Genomic DNA, 6,000 nt, shown 5'->3' with positions numbered 1-6,000 from the left:
TCGGAGGCGAGCGTATCCATGGTTACTGGGTAAAGGAATGATGTCATCCCCTCTGATAGGTGCCGGGCTCGGCTAGTCGGTGGGATTTGGACTCGGCAGCTCGAAGCCGGGTTTGACGGCGTTACAAGAAAAACTGAAGTGTTTATTTGTGCGGGTTGGTTCTCGTTCCTTCGCTCTTATCTTGCGTACGTCCGCGGTGGCGGGCGTGCGCGCCCGGGAAGCACGTGTGTTTGTCCGACATGACAGCTCGGCGGGAGTGTAAGATGGCTGACTGATGCAGACGGAGAAAAACCCCCTTCAAACAGACAAACAAACAAACAAACAAGAGCCCGATTGTCTACAGGATTGGGTGATCAGCAAGAGTCAGAATCTGTTCTTCACATGAAAGACCCGGGAGAAAGAAAGCTTTAGCGTTGAAGCGTTCCTTTCTTCGGCGGTGAACGAGCTCACATGCTCGGCCGCCCCACAAGGAATCAATAGTCTTTAAAAAAAACCATTTCCCGCCCATTTCTTTTGGTAATGAAGCTCCTACTGTTTTGTGCGGTAGAACAGTCTGGACTTATTATTATCAAGCTCAATTCAACCCTCAAATGTGACAGTGGGGTCATTGGTACACCCCCACACACACAGCCACACACACACACTAAGCAAACACCCCTATGAGACAGAGGGGTATCTTATATAGGTCACATGTGCACGTGCAAACACACATTTACATCCAAACCTACAGACGCTTGGTTCTCTCCTTAATGCGCACGGACACACCCCATTTATAGCCCCCGGTGGAAATCAGCAGACTTCAGTCTCAGCTGATGTAGGTCAATCGAGCGGCCACTCCCTCATCGCCACCGATGTATATTGACGTATAGGGGGCAGGAGAGGGAGGCAGGCCTCTCCCCCTTAAACACGCACACGCACACGCGCACACACACACACACACACACACACACACACACACACACACACACAGAAACAGAGGACCTTGTAGACATATTGTTCAACGCAACAAAGATGATGAATCTCATCAAAACTGTAAAAGAAGAGCTAAACACAGAAGCGTGCATGACCACCCGTTTACAAAAACACACACACACACACACACACAAATAATTGGGACTGAACGGTTTGGGGCTCAGACCCTCGTGACTAAGGGATGACTGAGGCCGACAGACACAACGCCCCGGGGGGTTTTTGGCGTGGAGACCACAACAGCCACTTCAACTGCTTAAATCGCTACTACTCATCATCCACAATTAATCTGCTCCCTCCTTGTGTTGAAGCCAACAGCTTACACCACACACACACACACACACACACACACACACACACACACACACACACACAACCGTGCCTGTGTGTGTGAGTATAGCCGACGTGAATATTCCATAAATCTCCATTCAGTACAGTAGATATCTTATAGCATGTGCAGGTTAGAGGGGGTATTTAAATTAGGGGATGGTATTTCAGTGTCAGAATTTTGGTGGGAGGGGATGTGTGTAGTGTGCTTTTTTTTTTTACAATCCAAGCCAACAGGGCATCGACCAAAAGGATATCACCTGTGGAACAATTTTAAACACAACAGAATTACCAATGTGCTAGACTGAACATTTACACAAGGAGACTACAATAACCATTAGACTGGGGGTGAAAGGTTCCCTCTGATCTAAAAAGTAATTTAAAAGTCCCCCCAGAGAGAGAGACAGAGAGAGAGAGAGAGAGAGGGAGCCCTGTGTGTGGTTGCGTGACCCCTGCTCCTTATTGATATTCTGTGGGCATTCACCCTCGGCTCAGTCTGCAACACAGACAGAGCCTTCTCTACGTCTCTTCCCACTCTGCCTCTGCCCTCTCCCCTTCCCGTGGAGATAAAGGAGCTTTTAGATCGGCCTCCGAACGAAGATCCTCTGAGATGAAGTGTACGACAGGCCGGACCCGGGGAGAGAGGGAAAAACGAAGGATATGACGTAATAGAGGAGTTTGAGGAGTGTTGGGCAGACGTGGTGACAAGCCGGTAGACAGTGGGTGGTGTTGGCGCGTCTCTGCCTGCCCTCATGGAGGTCAGTGGGTGGACCGGGGACGCTAAAAGTGCTTTAGGTGACGATGGTCCTGATGTTGGAGTCAGCTTCATCAAGACAGTTGCCTGTGGGAGTGAGTCGTCGTCCTCCTCCTCCACCTGTGATGGTGGTTTGTGTAGGGGTGCGTTGTCAAACTTCAAAAAGAAACGGAAGGCGGGAGAGAATCAAACTCCGCCCTTCCCAAAACCATCTGAAGTGTGCCATCCATCCCACCTACACACACAGTCCGGCATCAAATCAAGAACACCTCTCAAGCATATCCACATCTTTAACTGGATTTAATGCTTCGACCGCTCTGACACCTTCCGATGTGACGCGACCAGCAGAGTCGCTCCAGAAGACGACAGCCGCCGCCTCCCGCCGCTTTGACGTCGTCACCGCAAAGGCACCTCGCAACTCTGGCAACGCTGAGCGTTCTCCTCCTCACTTTCTCCAGCTGCCCCCAAATACCTCCGCACCCGGGCCCGACGCAGCTCCGCAGTTCCAATGCGTCGCTGCGGTGGTTCTCAGCTGGTGCGTTAGGGTCTGACGCCGGCGTCGCAGGGGCCTCGTCCAGTGGACGTCTGGCATGTGCGATCATTTGGTCAAGGCAAAGCCATTCTGTGGTCTACCTGTTATTTTCCTCGTGTCCTCGTGAGGCCTGTTTGCATTTTTTTGGTGTCTAGACAAAACAGTATTTTGGAGGCTCGGGAAAGTAGCTGTTTTAACGGCTTTTTATTTCTTTGGGGTTTAAGCCCATACGGCGCTTTGTTTTGTTTGTCGGACGCAGTTTGTGTCGCGACCTTGACAGCGCACAAAAGCGCAAGGATTGCTGCGCGATTCATTTTTCATGTCATGGATCGGAACGGTTCAAACGCCTGGAAGGATGTTCTGGGTCAGGGTTTAGCGACTGAGGACAAATGGCGGATCCTGAGGCCGAACCTGTCAAGAAACACTGCGTCAGGGCATCTAATCAGCTGTCAGTCTGCCATGTGGAAGAAAACACACACCGCATCCCCCAGAAAGACGCGCACAGACACACAGTGCTGATATCATGGCTCCCTGGTGCAGTGTGCTAAACAAGCGGCCATAGATATGATGGAGATGTCAGTCAGTGGTGTGAGAGCGCAGCCAATTGGTTGCCACCGCCTGGACCCCGCTAATATGCTGCTAATTGTGTGTCGTGTGGAGGGTGTCGTACAAGCAGGCGAGTAATTGGATCAAGGGAATACCATTAAGATATGATGACCGACAGCGAGGGGGGGAAACAGGGAGGCCGACACAGACACGGATGCGGACACTTGCGAGGGCTTCATCCGTGTTTTCCGCAATTCCATTTTCCCACAAGATGCTGGAGACGCACACCTGAACCAAAATCGGTCGCCAGTGAGCTTCCTTCGTATTTGTTCCCTTTTGTTTCGCAGGAACGGAGTCGAGCGGAGCAGCGGCGAGGCTTCCCCCTCACAGAGCGAGCCAGCGTGCAACCAGGTGAAGTGGGGATTTAATCCAGCATTCAGGATGAGAAAAGGTGAGCAAAGGTAGAGAGAGCGAGAGAGAGAGAGAGAGAGAGAGAGAGAGAGGGGATGAAGCGCCTAGTGGGTGAGTAACAATTAAACACAAGTCAAATAGCGGCCTGGCAATCCTGACACTACTTCACAGCAAGAGCAAGTTCTAACACACACACACACAAAATACACAAAATGAAGAGAACCTCATTGTTTTGTTTTTTTCCTCCGCTTTCTTCTCAGCTGAGGTCACTCATCCTCCTCCCCTCCCTCCTTCAGGGGAACTAGATATTCTCCAAGGTTCACTTTGCTACCTGGAGACCGACGGCCTCCCTCTGCCAGCCAATCAGCCGCTCTGAGAATCGGCCTCCCGCGCCGCCATTGGTTGGCCGCTGCCGGGAACCCGCGGCGCTATGAATGGCCGTGTCATTGTGTCGTCTGGCAGCGCTAGGGCCAATTATTCTCCCCTCTGTCGCTTTGTTCAGACTCCGTCGCCTTTCCCTGGACCACCCCCCTCATGCATACAAGTGTATAGAGACACACACACACACACACACACCCACACGCACACATACCCACACACACACACCCACCCACCCACGTCCCTTTAGGATGTCTTACTGAGGCAGTCTGGGAATCAAGGCGACCGGCAGCTCATAGCAATGAGACGGAGAGGCTCCGGACAAATTCATGGCGGTGAAATCGCCCTCAGTGAAGCCAAAGTATTTACTGAATGCATCCCAGCGCACACAGCGACGAGAGGAAAGGTCACGACGCAAGCAGCCTGAGGGAAAGCAACATGTTTCTTTAGGGAAATTATACATTCAGGTGGATGGACAGACGGGCACCAATGAATTTGCATAGAGGTTCTCAGTGTCCGATTAATCTTTATATATTTATTTTAACCAATCATTACATTATTTAACTGGCTTATGAGTAGTCCATGTGCTTCCTTTGTTCTTCATGTATTATTGATTCAGTGTATTTTTTTTATCAGTCAATTCTGATGTTATGTTGTATTTTTCATTGTCTTTGTACTGTATTTAAAAAAAACCCAACTCTATTTATATTTACTCATTGTTTGCAAAGCACTTTACGAAGTTTGGAGCTAAAAAGCGTTATATAAATCAAGTTTATTATAATTATTATTCCTTCCCTGTTTACAAGAAGGGATATTAAGAAATTAAGATGTTTAGATAAGATATTAGATATATTAAGATATTAAGAAAGAAACATCATTTAGGTGGTCATTGAATAAAAAAAGTAAATACAATAAAACTTATTTTTTTAAATGCAAATTCTCTTTTTTCTTTATGCAAACACTACAGGATGTGTTTGCATGTAGCAACGGGCAAAACAAGAGTCACAGACGGTGGGAGAATATAAGTCGTTTTTAGGGGGGGGGGTGTATTTTTGAGTGTAGGCCTATGCACATTCAGACACCCCTGGAGCACTACGCAACAGGACACAACAAACACGCCAAAGATGTCATGTAGGCCTACACAGTGGGCATGCAAATTACGGAACACACACAGAGTGCTCTGGGTTTGAACAAAGCCCGCTGCCTTTTAATCTTTTGTCTACCAGCTAATCACTTCATCGTGGCCAACATTCCCTAAACTTAACTCTCTCCATCCGCCCCCACCCAGCCCTTCGTTTAAATGGCTTCCTTCACTCCAAACAAGTGACTCTGCTTTCTTGCCGTCTGTGTCGCTTCCTCAACCTGACCTTTCTTTATCGTCGGTCTGTCCGTCTCCGGTCCTTGTTTCCACCCGTCTCGGTACCATCTCTCCGAGCGCTACGCCGACACACCTAAAGCCTGTCGGCCGGGTTCACGTGGGAAGTGATCCATACGGCGGCAATTCACAACAACCTTGTACGATGATAATGACACAGAAGGACATCTTTATTTCATGTTTTATATGAGAGTTAATTAACAGCTGCAATGAAATGACGGTGACAGCCCAAAGTAACACAAACCTGTGTGTGAACAAACATTAAAAGTTTTCCGATCCTCATCCAGGGGCCTTAGCATAAGATTAGGGCCGACCATAAATGCGTTCCACTCCACTTCCCGTATGCTCCGAGGGAGAAAACGGATGTCCCATGTGTGCAACTACGGGATATTAACATCTAATCCTGCATAACAGATGTGACGTCTGGATACTAACCCACTGCGTTTTCTCTCGCTCTCTCTCCTCCCCTCCTCTCTTGGTCAGTCTGCTGCGAGTGTAAGGAGGCTGTTGCTGTGGTCAAAGCGCCCGGGGGAGACCGGCAGTGACCCTTTCCAGATGTGGAGGATAGTGCTCCGACCAACCTGGACCAGGCCTGATGAGGACCACTTCCCTGGAGGCGTCTACCTGCGGCGCTCTGCACCAGAAATATCACTCTCACACTGTCTAGCTTTAACATTGCATAGTATAGGAATACAAAAATAAATAATA

Source organism: Zeus faber (assembly GCF_960531495.2).
Source record: "Zeus faber genome assembly, chromosome: 10".
NCBI lineage: Eukaryota > Metazoa > Chordata > Actinopteri > Zeiformes > Zeidae > Zeus > Zeus faber.
The sequence above is the reverse complement of the archived record's forward strand: the minus strand, read 5'-3'. Positions refer to the sequence as shown.